This window comes from Schistocerca serialis, chromosome 7, assembly GCF_023864345.2.
Source record: "Schistocerca serialis cubense isolate TAMUIC-IGC-003099 chromosome 7, iqSchSeri2.2, whole genome shotgun sequence".
NCBI classification, from domain to species: Eukaryota; Metazoa; Arthropoda; class Insecta; order Orthoptera; family Acrididae; genus Schistocerca; species Schistocerca serialis.
The window spans coordinates 213,410,913-213,432,602 of NC_064644.1; the positions used below are offsets into that span (position 1 = coordinate 213,410,913).

Sequence of the window (21,690 nt, forward strand, 5' to 3'; positions counted from 1 at the left end):
AATTTATACGCATTGACATGCCCTTTTGATTAACACATTCGGACGTTGTTTCCCACGAAACCCCATGCAGTTTCATTGACGTTAAGTAACGTGTAAGGCAAAATGTGGCTTCTAGTTCTACAGCTACATCTATACCCGCAGTGCATGGCGGAGGATGCATCGCACCGAGATTAGCAAGATTATCTCTCCTCTTCCCTGTTACATTCGCATATTGAGCGAGGGAAAATGACTGTCTATATGTCTCTGTACATGCCCTCATCTCTCTTAACTTCTCATAATCTCTAAGCAAGACTCGCGATGGTGGCAGCAACATCTGTATCGTATTTGTGAAAATGCTTTTATTGTTGAATATGTTCTACATAACACGATTCAACATAATGGATACAATGCTTATACGTGGGCTGGAACTTAAATAGTGGCAACTATTTATTCACAACCGATACAAAGAGTTATATGTTTGCACCTGTTATTGTCCTTCAAAGTAGTCGCCAGCGTTATGAAGAACCCGTTGCCAGCGATGTGGAAGGCGTACTACACCGTTAGCAGAGCCTGTTCTGTTGATGGTGCGAATGGAGCGGTCTATTGCCTGTTGAATCTATGAAACAGTTCTGAAGCGAATGCGACGAAGTGGTTCCTTCATCTTCGGAATCAAATCAAAGTCACAAGGACTGAAGTCCGGGAAGTATGGTGGACGGTGCAGTACTTCCCAGTCCCATCGACCGAACAGAGCAGCCACAGCTTGCGCTGTATGCGCCCGCGCATTGTCGTACAAGTGTCGCCGCTTCTTTCGCAAAGCTGGTCGCAGGTGATGCTCCAAAAACGGACAGTAATACCGTGCATTGAGGGTCTGCCGTGGAGGAACGCAATGCGTTAGGATAACACCATCACAGTCGTACACGAAAATAACTTTAGACCGCTACATTCGTGTCGTCGACAAAACAGGCTCTGCTAACGGTATACTACGCCTTCCACATTGCTGACAACGGGTTCTACTCAACGCTGGTGACTACTTTGAAGGACAGTAACAGGTGCAAACATATAACTCTTTGTATCGGTTGTGAATAAACAGTTGCCACTATTTAAGTTCCAATCCTCGTACAATCCTCAAACTGTTTAATCCATACTTGCAACAAGCCCGTTGCATTTTAGCCGCTGAGCGTCAGGCGTATCTTACAGCTTCTGAGTCGCTTTAAGACTCACAGTGGCCGGCAGGAGCGGCCGTGCGGTTCTAGGCGCTACAGTCTGGAACCGAGCGACCGCTACGGTCGCAGGTTCGAATCCTGCCTCGGGCATGGATGTGTGTGATGTCCTTAGGTTAGTTAGGTTTAATTAGTTCTAAGTTCTAGGCGACTGATGACCTCAGAAGTTAAGTCGCATAGTGCTCAGAGCCGTTTGAACCATTTGAACTCACAGTGACGGTGTCTTGTAAATGCTGTACGAGAGAGAGAAGTCGTGACTTTACACGTAGAGCGTTGTAGGCTTTCAGTAGGGCTCGACTTTATTATGATTTGCGACCCTATTCGATGGTAACAGGCACGTGCAAATATTATAAAATTTTGCTCTACAGCGAACTAGAAATTGCTTTTTTTTTCTTTCTTCGTCGAGTTAGTATGTTTGTTACCCCTTGACGCTGAAACGGTTGGTGAGATTTGGGTGAACTTTGAAATGGAGGTAGCCAATATCCTGAATTAACACATAGTCTACCTACCTTTTATTCCGAAAAAAAAAATCGCTGTTCTCGTGGGATGGTCAACGTGAATACTGTTCCCGTCGGATCGGTAACGTGATTAAAAGTCATCCATGAAAGCTACCTTTCAAATGAATGCTCTAAGTTCAGCGTAGAGATTAGTATTTTCCCTTAAATAAAGAGTGAGTTGTGAGCGATACATATTCTGTCAGCTCACATCGTCTCAAAATTTGGTGATTTTTTTATGTCGCGCGGTTTGCTGGGCCGCAAGTGGCCTCAAGTACCTCCATGCGATAATTTTTGTCGTGCTGAATACGCGTGGAAAGTGATTTTAGGCATTAACATTTCTTTATAAACAATTGTTTAACCGCAGGTAACACCGCGGGACGCAGCAGGTTTACAGTATAATCTTGTTGATATGCGGAACCACATCTTCCAAATATTTCGTGAAAGAGAACATTGTCTGTTGTAGGCTGTATATTTATATTGTTTATTTGCTAAATAATAGTATGCCCTGTATCGAATACAAACCAAAAAGCAGTAAAATATGTAGAAGATTAGTAAACAGTGAAACTCCAGGACGAAGATTCCGTCTTTTCACTCCAGGCCTACCTCATACCATGCGCGAAGCGTAACTCAGAGAACAGCAAAGAGAATAAATGATTTAAATATGCATCCTACAACAGACAATTAAATTTTTTCCAGTTACATTATAAAGAACGAACACACTGTTAACTTACGTTCCAAGTTGTTCGCAGCTGAAGGGACACTTCGTGCAGCTGCGTGCGCTGCCGTTTGTCTAGAAGGCAGTCAGACAGAGATTGGAGCACTGCAGACACGCCTAGGCCGCTGGCATGTGCTGCTATCGCCGCTGACATGTGTTGCTATCGCCGCTGATTTGTGGACTGTTATATAGCGAGATCCTAAATTGAGAAACGCTGTCTCACGCCGGGGTGATAAAAGGAATCAGACGACGCGGAGTTTGTACAGTGATTCGGCACAAAAACTAATGGGAGTAACTGAAGCTGTTGTGAGGCGTTAAGTACGTGACATGCCAATGCACCGATTCTTCTTTTTTTCGGGAGGGGGGGGGGGGGTGGAGGCAGGATGGGGGAAGGGATTTTATCTTCTCGCTTTGTCTGTACGATGTCTGGTTGCTGTTTACACGACTCAACTTCACAACTCGCACTTCAAGCCACGAGCAGTGTGGGGTAGTGTAGCGTGCGTGAAACTTGCATACCGTTTGACATTTCGTGTGACATTGTGACAGTCATTTAGGATCAGTCTCACGTGATGACCATACAAAATTCAACTCATATTTGAACTGAATGTCTACGGCAAAGTAGTCACCAATCGGCTGTAAAAAATAACGCAGTAAATCCTCTGTGAAGATCGGATCTGTTTATGGACAGTATGCTCCTGCTCGGATAACGTGCTTACTCTTAAACAATAAATGGAGAAATACGGAGAATTCAACGGAAAGACTGAAGTTGCCTCCGTAGCTATTTTTCGTAAATTTTCAACACTATTGAAAACAGAATTCTTATGGCAATGCTTTGAAAGTAGCTGGATTCTCTTCAGCATCTCATACGACTAGCACAAATCACTGTCCGAGAATCCAGACAAGCGAGGCGAATAATTCATGGTTGTACTTTGTCACCTTCGTTATTTTACATGTAGTTGGATAAATTGTCTTTAGTCTTCTGACTAGTTTGGTGTGGCCCGCCACGAATTGCTCTCCTGTGCCAACCTCTTCATCTCAGAGTAGCACTTGCACCTTACGTTCCGAATTATCTGCTACATGTATTCCTATCTCAGTCTTATTCTACAGTTTTTGCCCTCTGTAGCTCCCTCTAGTACCATAGAAGTCATTCCCTGGTGTCTTAACAGATGTCCTATCGTCCTGTCCCTTCTCCTTGTCAGTGTTTTCCGCATATTCCTTTCCTCTCCGATTCTGCGCAGAACCATTTTTCCTCAAATTAAGGCCTACATTTGATACTAGTACACTTCTCTTGGGCAGGATGCCCTTTCTGTAGGTGCCAGTCTGCTTTTGATGTCTTCCTTGCTCCGTCCGTCACTGGTTCTCTTGCTACCTAGGTAGCAGAATTCCTTAACTTCATCGAATTCGTGACCACCAATAGTTATAAGTTTCTCGCTGTGCTCATTTCTGCTACTTCTCATTACTTTCGTCTTTCTTCGATTTTCAATCCATATTCTGTCCTCATTACACTGTCCATTCCGTTCAGCAGATCTTCTTCACTTTCAAAAAAAAAAAAAAAAAAAAAAAAGTTCAAATGGCTCTGAGCACTATGGGACTTAACATCTGTGGTCATCAGTCCCCTAGAACTTAGAATTACTTAAACCTAACTAACCTACTAACCTAAGGACATCACACACATCCATGCCCGAGGCAGGATTCGAACCTGCGACCGGAGCGGTCACGCGGTTCCAGACTGAAGCGCCAGAACCGCACGGCCACACCGGCCGGCTCTTCACTTTCACTCAGGATAGCAATGTCATCAGCGAATCTTATCATTGATATCCTTTCACCTTTCATTGTAATTCCACTCCTTAACCTTTCTAGATACGAGAGTACAAATACTGTCTTCACATAGGTATTTTTTTTAACTGAAGACAATTACTGGGTTGGTGCATAACGTCGCAGCCTCTTTCCATAAGTTTAAAAAGCACGACATGCACACGTAACAGAAACTTTAGCCATCAATAATACATTATCATTCACTATATACATCTCCCCAAAGCTGGGGTAAGTTTTCGATTCCAGGACTGTAGAAGTCACGTGGTTTTGTGGCGAAAAACTCGTCGATCCTTGTTTGGAGCGCATTTTCATCCGGAAAGGAAGTTCTTTGAAGATTGTTTGATAGAGAGCGGAAAAGGTGAAAATCCGAGAGCGCAACATCAGGTGAATAGGGTCTGTGCGGAATTACTTCCGTACCCAACTCCTGTATAGTACTAAACATGCAGGAAACGGGCGGGCATTATCATGGAATAGCATCACTTCACGTAGTCCTCTTGGTCTTTGTTCTTGGACTGCGTCTGTAAGACGTCTCAGTTGTTGACAGTAAGCGTTACCAGTGATTGTTACACCTCGGGGAAGCAATTCGTAACACACGACACCTTCGTTGTTCCACCAGGTGCATAACATTAACTTTTGTGGATGCGCGCAGGTCTTTGTACGGTGAGTTGCTGCTTTGTTTGGGCCCAACCATTCCTTTCTTTCATTTACGTTAGCATGAAGACACCACTTCTTGTCCCCAGTAATGACACAAGATAGGAATGGCCGATGTTGTTCACGAGCCAGTTGATGACGAACAAGCTGAGACGCGCATATGGCCACCAGCTGGATTTTGTGATTTTGTCCCAGAGCATGCGGAACGCACACGTCCGATTTTGAACCTTCCCCAATGCATGCAAATATCGCATGATGGTGGGATTTATCACAATTCACCAGATCAGCCAGTTTTCGAGTACACTGCTGTGGATCACTGTGGATTAACGCGTTTAAACGATTTCATCAAACCCCGAAGGTCTTCCTGAATGTGGGGAGTCACTAAGGTCAAAACGATCCTTCTTAAAACAAGAAAACCATTTTTTGCCGTGCTCTGTGCACTGGCATTATCGCCATACAGTATGCAAATGTTTCTGGCTGCCTCCGCTGCTGTCAGCCCTCTACTGAACTCAAACAGATGAATATGTCGGAAATGTGTCGATTTCTCCACTTGATACTCTATATTTTAGCGTCCACGGCTCCACTCTCTAGCTCCGTATGATAATACTGAATCTCGGACAGCAACAGTGAACTACAAATAACAAGCGACAATCGATAAATAAACCCATAGCAACAGGAATACAACATGGAAAAGAAAAAAAAAACAATACAATATATAAAATCTTTTACAAGAACTGTTATTTGTCGACCATGACCTGGTGCAATTTAGCGAGAAGCACTGATAATGCGCTGTTGATGATTTTCTACATGTTACTCTTGATAGCCGACTGTGGCTACTTGAAGATGCTTTGGTTGTACACTACTGGCCATTAAACTTGATACACCACGAAGATGACGTGCTACGGACGCGAAATTTAACCGACAGGAAGAAGATGCTGTGATATGCAAATGATTAGCTTTTTCAGAGCATTCACACATGCTTGGCGCCGGTGGCGACACCTACAACGTGCTGACATGGTGGTCTGCCAGTTTTTAAACAAAAATTCGTCTATAAAATAGAAAGAATTGCAAAGAACAAAGTATTTTAGGTTACAATTAAAACTTGCGACACTACCTTCCAGATATTTTATGTTATTGGACAAATGATCAAAAATTTTCGTTGATGAATACTGAACTCCTTTTTGACAGGTTTTATAACACATAATAAAAATATTTTTTCTTGTAGTGTTGTAGGTATGGACACTTACTCTTCTCAAATTGTAATTGATCATTTATGACGATTACATATAATATTCAACCTTCTTTCATGATTCTTAAACATATATTTATGAAAGAAGGTTGTATACCTGGAAGAAGCTTGGAGACACTGGTAGGTTTCAGATAGATTATATAATGATAAGACAGAGATTTAGGAACCATGTTTTAAATTGTAAGACATTTCCAAGGGCAGGTGTGGACTCTGACCACAATTTATTGGTTATGAACTGTAGATTAAACCTGAAGAAACTTCAGAACGTAATAATTTAAGAAGATGGGACTAGAATAAAATGAAAGAACCGGAGGCTGTAGAGAGTTTCAGAGAGTGCATCAGGGAACGATTAACAAGAACAAGGGAAAGAAATACAATAGAAGAAGAATGTATAGCTTTGAGAGATGAAATAGTGAAGACAGCACAGGATCAAGAGGGTAAAAAGACGAGAGCTAGTAAAAATCCTTGGGTAACAGAAGAAATACTAAATTTAATTGATGAACGGACGAAATATAAAAATGCAGTAAATGAAGCAGCCGAAAAGGAATACAAAGGTCTCAAAGACTAGAGCGACAGGAAGTGCAAAACGGCTAAGCAGGGGTGACTAGAGGGCAAATGCAAGGATGTAGAGACATGTATCACTAGGTGTTAGATAGATACTGCCTATAGGAAAATTAAAGAGACCTTTGGAGAAAAGAGAACCATCTGCATGAATATCAAGAGCTCAGATGGGAAACCAATGCTAAGCAACGAAGGGAAAGCATAAAGTTGAAAGAAGTATATCGTCGATGAAGAAACAATACCGCGTAAGTAGCAAAATAAGAATTTTACACGAGAGACAAAAAACTGTCTAAAATGCCTAATACATTTCACAGCGGCGCTAAATTTGCATCGTAGCAGTACAAGGAAATATTGGATCAAATAAAACTGAGAAACAAAAAAAATTCGCTTCAGAAAGCTTAATTACGGCACATACGCGGAATTGTCTCGGTATTTATGCTATGATCTGTTACTTACACGGTATTTGTTTGTCAGTCTCCCGGCACATTTAAGTTGGTATTTGGTGCTGAGAAAGCTAGTAAGAACACGTTTTGGAGCATTAATCATTTTTTACTGAAAGATTGCATAGAAACATTTTAAATAAATATACTGTTTACATAGTGCCGATAATGTCTGCACATTTCTTCAAGAAAAATCCTAAACATCCCTCAAAGCAGAGAATTACACTGCACTGGTCAGTTACCTCCGCGATAATTTTCATTCATAAGGAATGTTGTCATAATAACTACGACAATCTTTAGGAAGAACAGATTAACATGATGCAACCAAATCACCTTGCGTTTCATCGAACCAGTAGCATACTGCATCACGACTTTCTAAATTATACATTGTAAATTTATGAACATCCAACTTTGTTTTATAATAAACTGCACTTGCACTTAAAAATGGAGCTCCTTTCACGGCCTGCAAGTCCAGCTTCTGCTGGGCTTCTTTCTTGTCAGCATCTTTTTGCATCCTTGCCTGCTCTTTCCGTTCTGTGTGTTGCTTCCACGCATCTTCACGTAAGTTACAAAGCCCGTAACTACAACAAAAGTCGCACCGGTCTTTCTTGGGGAAAAATAAGCTAATATTGCCATCTTCTAAAATCAAGTTAAAGGTAGCCCGACTTGATGGTGAAACCTTCTCTGCATGACATTTTTCCACATAGAGTCCATACAGCTGTTGTTTGGAATGTAGAATAGGCTCAAGGTATAACTTCGAGGAGTATTTCCTGCAGTAATGTGATGGAAGTTTCGGAAGAGAGTCAAGGAATTCTTTCATGAAGGTTCTCTCATCTTTCTTCTTCGTCTGTTTGATTCGAGGTCGTGACGCTTCTGTATCAGGACTTATCCCCTGTGTGGAATTACGCAGCCAATGTCGGATAGTCCATCCTTTAATCCCAAGAGTATTGAGAAACATCTGTTTGCATACTTTATATTTCCCCAGATCATTTTCCAAATGATAAATGAGTGTCCCTTTTCTCCTGGATTCAACAGTGTTCTTCCCTGGACGTTTGGTTGGAATTACGTCCACAAGCTTGGTAACGTAAAGCTTCCTCTGATCAAATGACATCGTTTCCCAAAATGTGTTAAATACTGCCTGCCTATCATCAGCAGAAAATTGATGAGACTTCCTTTGAACAGATTTCTGACACATCTTCGAAGTACATGTAGAACCTAATTTTCGTGCCTCTCTCGGAGTATCATGAGTGATATTACCAATTCGACTTCTTTTGTATCCAATTCCTGTCCACGCATTTTACTGGCGTTTTTCTTCCAATCTTCAGGATGTGGTTTAGACTTCCTTTTCCTGTCACTGCTTACGTTATCATAAAATTCTTGGCCTTCACTGTCAGCATCATTATTGCTCCCATGATCGTCCGATAATTTGTCCAGAGCGCTTGGCAAACAATGAACACCATCGCATAGCAATGAATGTGAAGTACTGTCGTCTCTAGTGGAAACTGTGGCTGTGGTTTCATTTTGAGCATTGTTGGATACAGCCACTGAAGTTTCTAGATGGAAAAATATCTATAAATTAATTTAAGCAGACAAAGATGAAGCTCAGATTCACGTATTTATGAGAACGACGGCATCAGTAATACTATTAACAATAATCTCAAGAAAATTTATCCGCGTCATTAGATGTTGCAGGAACCTCATATACGAAATTAATTCTTCTTCGGTAAATGTAACTTCAGCGTTACGACTTTTCTCGCCTGCTGTTTGTTCTGCATTTATGGGAGATCCTACAAGAAAGTGGACAGTCTAGAAATCTTTGGCAGAAATGAATAAAACACAGAACGAGTGAAGTGGGGGCGTTCTAATTTATATCACAATAAGACACTTGCCGGGCTACTAAGATTCAAAGGTGAATAATAAAACAATTTTCTTACCGCTGTCAGTCACTCTGAGAAACGATTCTCCGCTTTCATGAGCTGATTTCAGCTGAGAAACAATTTCTTCTTCAGTAAAAAGATCGTCATCTATATCGCTGTCCATTATCACGAATGAAGCTACAAGCATGGAACCACTTTCAAGCACTGTTAAATACGTAATAAGGCAGTAACAATGTGCTGTGGCTGCGCGCGATTTTGTATTTACGCGACATTGCTTACAGTATTCATAGATTGTGGATATGCGGTATTTAATTCTCTACAGTTCCGCGGTATTGCCATCTATTTATTTGCTGTGTCACATACGCGTATGTCAGGATACTTCCAGTGGCATATGGCCATTCACTGCATCCCCTGCCTCTTGCCAGTCGTATCGGCCCTACGATCCACTGCCAACCAGAGGCAGAGGACGAGAGAGTGGATCTGCATCTGCGCAACTGCTTGTCCACTTTAAATACCTTCGCGCGCAGATGACTCCGGCAAAGTTTCAATGGAAACTATGAGCTTTGAAAGTCCTGCGGCGATGGAGTACTGATGGTGAGGCAAGGGTTTGGTGTACCTGAACCTTAGTTGGTGCTCTGCACGTTAGGCGGTCAGACGGTGATGGTCGTTCTGGTACTCGTGAGAGACGGGAGGACTGGTTCGGCAGCTCGTCAGACGACAAAGCAGCCCTATTTAAGATCGCTCTGCTTTCCCTAATCCAGGGAGGGGCCTAGAAAAGGTGGCCTAAACATAGCCCGTCTCAACCCAGCAGAAGTGGCAAACTGCGGTCACTTGTTCACTAACATATGCGGCCAAAAAAAATAATAAAATAAACAGTTACCTTAAATATCTAATGATTGGAGTCTGGAACGTCCGTACTTTACAAGATAACGACCATAATCAGTGCCCAGAGAGAAAGACAGGACTTATCGCAAGGGAATTGGCTAGATATAACATCGACATTACCGCCATAAGTGAAACACATCTTAGTGACTCTGGACAGTTATGTGAACCGCTCGGAGGTTATACCTACTACTGGAGTGGAATATCATCCACTGAAAGAGCGGAAAGTGGGGTAGGCTTTGCCATACGCAATAAATTGGCATGTTCACTAACAGAACTCCCAAAAGGTATCAGTGACAGAATAATAACACTCCGACTTCACCTGGCATCCAAGAAATATCTTCACTTGATCAATGTATACGCACCTACATTGCCATCTCCGGATGAAGAGAAGAACAAGTTCTACCAAGACCTCCAACATGTCCTTAGGGATATTCCTTCTGCAGACAAACTTCTGTTACTTGGTGATTTTAATGCTCGTGTTGGGAATGATTTCAGTGCTTGGAATGGAGTCCTCGGTCGCCATGGGATTGGAAAATGCAACTCGAATGGTTTGGATCTTCTAACTCTATGTGCCGAGTTTGAACTCTGTCTGACAAATACATATTTTCGTCTGCCTGAAAAACATAAAACGACATGGATGCATCCGCGATCTAAACACTGGCACCTTCTGGATTATGTGATAGTACGGAAAAAAGATCTTGGTGATGTACTGGTCACACGTGCAATGAGAGGCGCTCAGGGTTGGACAGATCATCGACTCGTGAGGTCCGAATTAAAGATAACTTTGAAGGCACCACGCCGAGATTCACACAAAATACCAACAAAATTGTCCTGCAAAATCTTGGCCAATGACCAGACTATGAGAGCAAAACTGGATGAAAAATTTGGTGTCGATGGCCTTTTGATATCTGAATCTGCCCCTGTAGATGAACAGTGGAGTGCATACGCTAGCAGACTGCGTGGCTGTGCTTCAGAAGTCTTGGGAAAGCCTCAGAAGAAGCACCCGGACTGGTTTGACGACTCAGATCCAGAGATCAGAAAGCTAATTAATGATTTCAGAACCTCTCTTCGCACCCCTGATGATAACAAGCATAGAGCAGCGCATTACAATCTGAAAGTGAAGACAGTTGGTGGCCAAATAAAGCAAATGAAATACAGTTATATGCCGACACACACCAAACGGGCAGATTCTTTGAGTCCCTGAAAACTATCTTTGGTCCAAGAGTTGGGAAGATAGCACCAGTCTATAACAAAGACAAAAGTTGTCGGCTGACGCAACAGAGTGACATCCTGTCTCGGTGGGCGGAACATTTTAATGACGTTCTTAATCCCGACCATCAGACAACCGATATTCCATACATAGAAGCACTTGAAGACCTGCCAGTTGAGGAACAACTTGCGGATGCCCCTTCCTACGATGAATTCATTTCAGCACTGGCTAAGCTGAAAAATGACAAAACAGCAGGATTAGATAACTTGCCATCAGAGCTATATAAATATGGGGGGGCCAAACATCAAGAAACCATTGTTTGCTCTGATCTTAAGGATTTGGGAGCATGAAATGATTCCACAAGACTGGAAAGATGCTTGTATTTCCAAGATCTATAAAGGCAAGGGTGACATATCAGACTGCAGCTCCCACAGGGGCATTTCTCTTCTCTCAGCAGCGGGAAAAGTCCTTGCCCACATAATTAACACCCGGTTAACACACTTTGCAGAAAAACTGCTACCAGAGACCCAGTGTGGCTTTCGCCCAAACAGAGGCACAGTGGATGCCATATTTGTTGTCAAACAAATGCAAGAGAAAAGCTTAGAGCAACATCGGCCTTTGTTCATGTGCTTTGTAGACCTGGAAAAAGCTTTTGATCGTGTCCCACGGGAAGCTTTCTGGATCATACTAAAGAAAGCTGGGTGCCCTGACAAAATTGTCAGTTTGATTCGGCAGTTTCATGAAAACATGATGGCAAAAATCCGCCATGAGGACAAGCTCTCAGAACGGTTTCCCGTGACATGTGGTGTAAAACAAGGCTGTGTTCTGGCTCCCACACTCTTCTCACTTTACTTCGCAGTTGTTATGAGAGACGCGACCAAAGCCTGTAGTAATCAAATTAGTCTCGACACAAGGACAGACAAAAGTGTCTTCAACATCTCTCGCCTCAGAACAAAAAGTCGCGTAACCAAACTATCCATCTTAGAGATTCTCTACGCGGATGATGTATGCATGATGGCTAATTCTTGCGAAACTCTTCAGACTTACATAAATCTGCTAACTGCCTCCTGCAGAAGATTTGGCTTAGCCATTAGCATCACTAAGACGCAAGTTCTCAAACAGCCACTTAGAGGTCTTAAAGCAGATGACTCCAGTATTGAGATAAATAACAAACCCTTGCAAAATGTGTCAAATTTCAAATACCTGGGAAGCCAAATTAGAAGTGACAACAGCCTGACAACGGAAATCGCAGCGCGTATAACCAGCGCAGCCTCCGCCTTCGGTAAGCTTAATGACCGAGTATGGAAATCACATGATCTCAAACTACAAACAAAAATTGCAGTCTACAAAGCAGTAGTATTATCCACCTTACTCTATGCCTCGGAAACCTGGCGCTGTTACAAAGCTGACATTAAGAAGCTAGATAAATTTCATCTTCGGTGTCTGAGATCAATTCTGCGCATCAAATGGGAAGACCGTGTCCCAAACACGGAGATTTTGCGCCGCGTGACACTGGCTGGTATTGAAGCTTTAATAATGAAACATCAACTGAGATGGAGTGGTCACATAGTACGCATGGATGACAGCAGGCTACCTAAAGCGGTGTTCTACTCGCAGCTCTCGTGCGGGAAGAGGAGGAAAGGTGGTCAACACCTGCGATATAAAGACACCATTAAACGCCATCTTGCAGCCTGTGGCATTCCAAGCAACCGTTGGGAGGAGCTAGCATTGCGCCGATCGGAGTGGCGATCAACTGTGCATAAGAGCATCGAACAATTCGAGCAAAAGCGTCTAATGAACCTGGATGCTAAAAGAGAGCTCCGAAAATCTCAGCTCAAGCCTGTCTACACGTATACTTACAACTCTGCTGGTCAACTTCACTGTGCTTCATGCAACAGGATATTCAAAGCGAAATTCGGATTCGCGAGCCACATCCGAGCCTACCACAACAAGGACAGAGAACACTGACGGAGTCGCTGTCGCCGGACGCGGCGAGGAGGACATCATCATCATCATTGTTTTAGATAATTTTTTCATGGTAAATACTTAAAAATTCGGCATTATGGCGTTAAGAGCGGATGCGCGTACGGTCAACGACATCATCTGACTGAAAAACGAAAAATCGGCAGTTTGTCAGTTACGCGGTATTGTTTCTTCATCGACGATATGCAGGGTCAATACAAGGGCGATGTACCTGAAAGCAGTATTTTGGAAATGGAAGAGGACAAGATGAACATGAGGTGGGAGATACGATACTGCGTGAAGAATTTGACAGAGGAGTGAAATACCTAAGTCGAAAAAAGGCCCCAGGAGTAGACAACATTCCATTAGAACTACTGATAGCCTTGGGTGAGCCAACCATGACAAAAGTATTCCATTTTGTGAGCAAGGTGTATGGGAGAGGCGAAATACCCTCAGACTTCAAGAAGAATGTAATAATTCCAATCCCAAAGAAAGCAGGTGTTAAAAGGTGTGAAAATTACCAAACTATCAGTTTAATAAGCCACGGCTGCAAAATAGTAACACGAATTCTTTACAGACGAATGGAAAAACTGGTAGAAGCCGACCTCGGGGAAGATCAGTTTGGATTCCGTAGAAACGTTGGAACACGTGAGGCGATACTGACTCTTCGAATTACCTTAGAAGATAGATTAAGGACAGGCAAACCTACGTTTCTAGCATTTTTAGAGTTAGAGAAAGCTTTTGACAATATTGACTGGAATACTCTCTTTCAAATTCTGAAGGTGGCGGGGGTAAAATACAGGGAGCGAAAGTCGATTTTCAATTTGTACAGAAACCAGATGGCAGTTATAAGAGTCGAGGGACATGAAAGGGAAGCAGTGGTTGGGAAGGTAGTGAGACAGGGGTGCAGCCTCCCCCCGATGTTATTCAATCTGTATATTGAGCATGCAGTAAAGGAAACCAAAGAAAAATTCGGAGTAGGAATTAAAATCTATGGAGAAGAAATAAAAACTTTGAGGTTTGCCGATGACATTGTAATTCTGTCAAAGACCTGGAAGAGCAGTTAAACGGAAAGGAGGATATAAGATGAACATCGACAAAAGCATGACGAGGATAATAGAATGTAGTCGAATTAAACAGAGCTATGCTGAGGGAATTAGATTAGGAAATGAGGCACATAAAGTAGTAAATGATTTCTGCTATCTGGGGAGCAAAAGAACTTATGATGGTCGAAGTAGAGAGGATATAAAATGTAGACTAGCTATGACAAGGAAAGCGTTTCTGAAGAAGAGAAATTTGTTAACATCGAGTATAGATTTAAGTGTCAGGAAGTCTTTTCTGAAAGTATTTGTATGGAGTGAAGCCATGTATGGAAGTGAAAAATAGACGATAAATAGTTTAGACAAGAAGAGATCAGAAACTTTCGAAATGTGGTGCTACAGAAGAATGCTGAAGATTAGATGGGTTGATCACATAATTAATGAGGAGATACTGAATAGAATAGGGGAGAAGAGGAATTTGTGGCACAACTTGACTAGAAGAAGGGATCGGTCGGTTGGTAGGACATGTTCTGAAGCATAAGGGGATCACCAATTTGGTATTGGAGGGAAACGTGAAGCGTAAAAATCGTAGAGGGAGACCAAGAGATGAATACACTAAACAGATTCAGAAGGATGTAGGTTGCAACAGTTACTCGGAGATGAAGAGGCTTGCACAGGCTAGAGTAGCATGGAAAGCTCCATCAAACCAGTCTCTGGACTGAAGACCACAACAATATCTACTTGAGGAGGTCCTACAAGATGATTGCAGCTGAACACCACTTATTATTTTCACAATCAGTACGCTTACTGCTTGTATCTTTGGTAATCACATGACAATCATCCAGAATCATAAAGGTAAACTGCAGAAGTAAATGTACGTTGTAATCGAATTGTGTAGAAAATACAGTGTTAACTTAGTGACAGAGAAAAACCAGGGTCTTTGGTTTCGGGGGAAAACAATCAGTCAGGTGTAAAGGGGTGAGATCTTTACCAAGTGTCACATTTCAAACAATTTGGATGCAATATCAGCTATCAATCTGAAGAAGACTTAAACGAGGAGGAGAGATTAGGAGCGCCTGTGGAAAATTATCTAGAGCGCACGATGGTATATTCTTAACCTATTATAATACCACCGGAACAGCGAGAAAATTTTCTTTCCTGCTACGTCTGAAAGCTCTGTTGCAAAGATATTCTTTTAAGATCCATAGTTCCTCGACCCCCCTTCTGAATTCGCCTCTGAAGATAATGGCAGTCCTTTCCCTGCCTCGCGGAAGTGAGAACTGAATACTCTCAGCAAACTATTTGTCAAGGGTCGGGGTAAACAGACTGGACTGTGTCAGCATCACATGCAACGGGAATTGAACGTCTTCTCCACGACTGAGGTCTCTAAGTACAGCGAGAAATGGAAACACCACGCTGACAGAATGGAGGCTCTGAGATATCCCAAGCGTCGTCATCAGAATCTGTCGGAAGGAGAGATTAGGAGCGCCTGTGGAAACTTTGGGGCGATAAATTACCGGAATATCGCATAAAGTCGCCAACGGGCATTTTTCCTTATGCTTACAAGGAAGAAGAAGAGTGGCAAAGAAATCAAGTAACATTGCGAGACATCAAGAATTTAAATATAATGTTTATATACAAATTGACAGAAATTCCCTTAGCTTTTAAACGTGTTACTGATATTTTCTGGTCATCAGACTTCTGACTTGCTTGAAGTCTGTCTTGCCTGAAGCGGCCCACAACGGATTCCTCTTCTGTGTCAACCTCTTCATCTCAGAGTAGCATTTGCACTCAGTTTCCTCACTTATTTGTTAGATGTATTCCAGCATAAAGTTTCACCCTCTACAGCTCCCTCTAGTAACGTGGAAGTTATTCCTAGATGTCTTAACATGTGTCCTGTCATCCTGTCCCTCCTTCTTGTCAGCATTCTCCAAAAGTTCCTTTTCGCACAACTCTGCTGATAACCTATTCATTTTTTATCTTATCCGTTCACCTAATTTTCGACATCCTTCTACAGCACCAATTCCATTTTCTCTTTTTTCCGGTTTTCCCATAGTCCATGTCTCACTTCCATATACAGCTGTGTTACAAACATATGGGTAATAGTGGAGACACATTTTCACTTCTTTGCTAATACACCCGAGGATCAACGTTTGCGACAAGTTTGAAAGGTGTGAAGGAAGACCAGTGGCAAAATGAAGCTTCAAGTCTATACGTAGCACGTGCTCAGATGTCGTAATTTTGTCAGTGCACTGCGCGTTAAAGACAGGAGTTCCGGTCCGGCATACAATTCCAAAATGTCACAAATTTTCGGTTGTGGTTATATTTGACGCAATTGTCACCTAATGAAAGTATAAACACATGCAGCTGCCTTAGGTAACTCGTAGAATATCCGCAAGAAATTGCGGAAATCCCTTTTTCGCCTGTCAACGACGCCAGTGATATGCGGTTTCACCGTGTTTATCGTGATTCCTTTTTCTTTGAACAAGTTCACAACAGTACATTTCAAACTGTGTATGTCGGAAGTGAGCGTAATATAGAGCTTTTAAGAAAGGACATCACTTCCTCTTGCCAAGAGAGGCAAGCGCTCCAAAATACATTCATTATCGCCGCTTGGTGACGCGCATATGCACTTGGGCTAGGATAGACAGTGATATATCGAAGTATCGATATATTGGATTCACTTATGCGATATTAAGAATATTTGTTCACCTGATAATTGCTAACATCGATATTTTGTGGCGATATAATCGGATAATAATATTATCACCACCACCATTTAACTCACCATAGAGAAAATTGAACTCTACGTTCTTTTTAACACTGAAACATTTAAGACATAAGAACGATACCTACAGTTTTTTACTTTTAAGTTTTTTAAGAAATTTTGACTGAATTTTGGGTTTTCGTAACCTCGTGTAACTCGAAAGTAAAGTTGGTAGAAATGTCTGAAATGTAATTCTCAAAACCTCTTCTTTTTGTGTTGTTCGTGAACTGCTGTATGTTCATATTAGTGATTTTGGAGTGTGAAGATAAAAAAAGGAACGTGGCTCTCAAAAGTGATGTGTGGAAGCATTTTAAGTCAAAAGACAGTAAAAGTTGGAAGCACAATTAGTGGGTGGAAAGAGATTCCTAGCTTGCATTATACATCAATACATATCTCTATTTATACGTAAAATTACGTATAATTAAATTTCGTAATCCTTCTTTTTGGTTTATAAAAAGCAATCCTCAAATTTTGAATAACATGTGTAATCATAAGTTGCAATCATAATTGCAGAACTAAATTTTTGCCATCCATATAGCAAATGGTTCAAATGGCTCTGAGTGCTATGGGACTTAACATCTGAGGTCATCAGTCCCCTAGAACTTAGAACTCCTTAAACCTAACTAGCCTAAGAACATCACACACATCCATGCCCGAGGCAGGATTCGAACCTGCGACCGTAGTGGTAGCGCGGTTCCAGTCTGAAGCGCCTAGAACCGCTCGGTCACACCGGCCGGCCCGATATATCAAAACATCATTAGTTTTGAGTCGATTAATACATAATATTGTTACTTAGTATAGCAATATAAGCTTGAAGCAAATATCTATATTTTTCTTCCGATGTCGCATCCCTAATATGTATATCGCGCGCACGTCTGGTGACCCCTACAGTTGCCCATTGCTGCTGTCTCTGGCCGGCCGGAGTGGCCGAGCGGTTAAAGGCGCTACAGTCTGGAACCGCACGACCGCTACGGACGCAGGTTCGAATCCTGCCTCGGGCATGGATGTGTGTGATGTCCTTAGGTTAGTTAGGTTTAAGTAGTTCTAAGTTCTAGGGGACTTATGACCACAGCAGTTGAGTCCCATAGTGCTCAGAGCCATTTGAACCATTTTGCTGTCTCTGACCGAGATGGCGCAGTGGTAAAGCACCAATTTCGCATCCGAGACAAGTGCGGGGACACACAAGGACGTAGCCAAGAATTGGTCAAAAGGGGACCTTAAAAAGACTCATTTATTCCGAAAAATTCCAGAAGAACGACAAATCATTTTATTCGACAATGTCACGCAGTTTTCACCAAGCAGAGATGTAATCTCGTTACTGAGGGCTGTTGTGGATTTCGGCAAACCACTAAGAAGCAGTGACGTTCTAATCTCTCTTAACCCTCCAACGTCATTTTACACTCCTCTTCTTCCAGTCTGGATCTGAGTTGGGGAACTGATTAGGAATGGACGAGCGCTAATTTTTTGGGACTCCGTGATTATTACTGATAGTTTTTGGAGTAAAGAAATTTCTGTTCAACGGAGAATGTAGGGCAATTTTTGGTAGCAGATGATCTGAAATTATTCAGCTATACACTATTCCCAAATTCCATATCACTTCTCACAATGAAGGAAAGATTATTTTCTGCATTACAAATGTCTCAGCTGACAAATGCATGAGTCTGAATGAATAGAATTTGGATTATTATTTACACTATTGGCCATTAAAATTGCTCTACCGAGAAGAAATGCAGATGATAAACGGGTATTCATTGGACAAATATATTATACTAGAACTGACATGTGATTACAATTTCACGCAATTTGGGTGCATAGATTCTGAGAAATCAGTACCCAGAACAACCACCTCTGGCCGTAATAACGACCTTGATACGCCTGGGCATTGAGTCAAACAGAGCTTGGATGGCGTGTACTGGTACAGCTGCCCATACAGCTTCAACACGATACCACAGTTCATCAAAAGTAGTGACTGACGTATTGTGACGAGCCAGTTGCTCGGCCACCATTGACCAGACGTTTTCAATTGGTGAGAGATCTGGAGAATGTGCTGGCCATTTAAGTGTGCTGCTTGAATTCCTCCTAGTCAACAGCAGCCCTGGCCATTTTCTGTATCCAGAAAGGCCCGTACAGGACCTGCAAAATGCGGTCGTGCATTAACCTGCTGAAATGTAGGGTTTCGCAGAGATCGAATGAAGGGTAGAGCCACGGGTCGTAACACATCTGAAATGTAACGTCCATTGTTCAAAGTGCCGTCAATGCGAACAAGAGGTGACCGAGACGTTTAATCAGTAGCACCCCATACCATCACGCAAGGTGATACGCCAGTATGGCCATGACGAATACACACTTCCAATGTGCGTTCACCGCCATGTCGCCAAACACGGATGCGACCATCATGATGCTGTAACAACAGAACCTGGATTCATCCGAAAAAAAATGATGTTTTGCCATTCGTGCACCCAGGTTCATCCCTGAGTACATCGCAGGTGCTCCTGTCTGTGATGCAGCTCAAGGGTAACTGCAGCCATGGTCTCCGAGCTGATAGTCCATGCTGCTGCAAACGTCGTCGAACTGTTCGTGCAGATGGTTGTTGTCTTGCAAACGTCCCCATCTGTTGACTCAGGGACCGAGAGGTGGCTGCACGATCTGCTACAGCCATGCGGATAAGATGCCTGTCATCTCCATTGCTAGTGATACGAGGCCGTTGGGATCCAGCACGGCGTTCCGTGTTACCTTCCTGAACCCACCGATTCCATATTCTGCTGACACTCATTGGATCTCGACCAACGCGAGCAGCAATGTCGCGATACGATAAACCGCAATCGCGATAGGCTACAATCCGAGCTTTATCAAAGTCGGAAACGTGATGGTACACATTTCTCCTCCTTACACGAGGCATCGCAACAACGTTTCACCAGGCAACGCCGGTCAACTGTTGTTTGTGTATGAGAAATCGGTTGGAAACTTTCCTCATGTCAGCACGTTGTAGGTGTCGCCACCGGCGCCAGCCTTGTGAGAATGCTCTGAAAAGGTGATCATTTGCATAGCGCTGCATCTTCTTCCTGTCGGTTAAATTTCGCGTCTGTAGCACGTCATCTTCGTGGTGTAGCAATTTTAATGGCCAGTAGTGTATTTATCATACAGCTTTTAGTTCCAGGAGTCTCCAAAAAGAGGATCAGCTGGTCTTCAATGCAGCTCTTTTCATTTAAACACAGGGCTGCTGTTGACTAGGAGGAATTCAAGCAGCACACTTAAAAAAATCATTTAGAAACCAACGAACTATAGAATGCGATGTCAGCACATACATCTTCTGCTCTCTATAAACCCCTCCCCATTGATTTGTACCGAAACTGGTTTTGATAAATGAGTAGAGCCCGCGCAGAATACCGTGGACAGTAGATGCGCAGTCATCAGGGCTTGCGTGGAGGGGGTGGTAGTAGTGGGGGCTGAAACCTGGTGCTTTAGTGGAAATGCCGAGTGCTGGAGGGGAAGTGGCGTTCGAAACCGAAGCCTACAGCAATTTTTTGTAACTATTAAGTGGAAATCCCCCACTCTCACATTTGCAAGGCGAACTTTCAGAAATATCTGTCACCTCTGCTTTCGCTGTACTAAAAAGAATTCCGCCTAAAATGCAAAAATTTATTTTCGCCTGGCTTGTTAACCATTTGCAACTTTCAGAATAGTGTCACGAGTGGTGAATTTTGACTAAAACCTACACATTTCTCTTGTTGCCATGTTAAAATTTGCTTCTTTTGCCAAAACACAGTGGAGTTTACACAGTCTCACCTCAGTAAATTGCTGTGCAGACGCTGTTGCGAGAGAATTCTGAAACAGTGGTTTATTAAGTGCTAAGCCAAATCAGTTTTCTCAAGATTGGTGACAGAGACGTCGACCCAAGTCTAAAGAAAAATTCTGTATGTTAGCTACAAGTCATATGCAGCAACACATTATGTAATATGCACCAAATGCAAAATACATTGTGACCCTGTTTCTCATTGCAAACTTTTTCGAATTTCACGCAGTGTCTTTCTGCTGTGTAAATATCAAAATAACCATGACCATTAATGAAATAATGGGAATGATTTTTTTTTACCAAACAGTTCCTATAAAATCGTTTGAAAAAGACTGCACGGCGTGCGCCTCGATTCAGTCACTGCCGATTGGCCGAAAGGTAACAGACAGTCTCGGCCTCCCCTTCCAAACAAACGAATGAGCTCCACCTGCTCTTTGGACGAAAATTGGTCACTGTGCATCTGTCACCGTATTCTGTACGGACTCTACTGCTTGGGTGATCAGATTGGGCGTTATTTTGCCATTTGTTGTTTTTCCCCATGTTGCAATGCTGAACACGTTCAGACACGCCGGTGTTCTCACTCCCTAGTACCAAAGGCCGCGGTGTTAGGTTCCTAATTTCTTCCACTTAACTTCGCATAGGTCAGGTTTTCCCAAATTGTGTCGCGCTGTTTCACCGTGCGACACACAAATTGCGGCGAAATTCCATTCCATACAGAGGTCGGATTACTATGTAATATGTACTGTACGTATTAGCCCACACGTTTTATTTGAATTTTATGGCTACATCTACATACGAACTCAAAAGACCGCTATGAAGCGTACTGCAGAGGATCTATATTTCTAAATGACTAACCCGTATTATGGCATCCAGTGTCAGTTGAAGGCGGTCTCTCTAATGTCATAATACACTCATTAAGAGGTGTAATCTATTCTTGAAGTTTTAACACAGTAATACCTGCACTGTAGTTAGAAACTGTATGTGCGTCTTGAGACAGATACTACACGCGCAAGCTGACACTTAGCGCGG

At 42.6% G+C, this 21,690-nt stretch overlaps 2 protein-coding genes across 4 annotated transcripts in view; both read right to left on the reverse strand.

Annotated features, from left to right (window-relative positions):
* Positions 1 to 21,690, reverse strand: part of LOC126412091 (glutathione S-transferase D7-like) — a 244,675-nt gene that overhangs the window by 222,147 nt on the left and 838 nt on the right. Inside the window, exon 1 of one of the 3 annotated variants that reach the window (XM_050081511.1) lies at positions 2,428 to 2,698. The exons of 1 other annotated variant lie outside the window; for it this stretch is intronic. The gene's annotated coding sequence lies outside the window, so the exon portion shown is untranslated. Of the gene's footprint in view, positions 1 to 2,427; positions 2,703 to 21,690 lie in introns of those variants that run through there. One more of the 3 variants, XM_050081510.1, reaches the window with a different exon arrangement.
* LOC126412090 (nischarin) overlaps positions 1 to 21,690 on the reverse strand; it is a 210,214-nt gene that overhangs the window by 94,887 nt on the left and 93,637 nt on the right. The gene's annotated exons all lie outside the window — the stretch shown is intronic.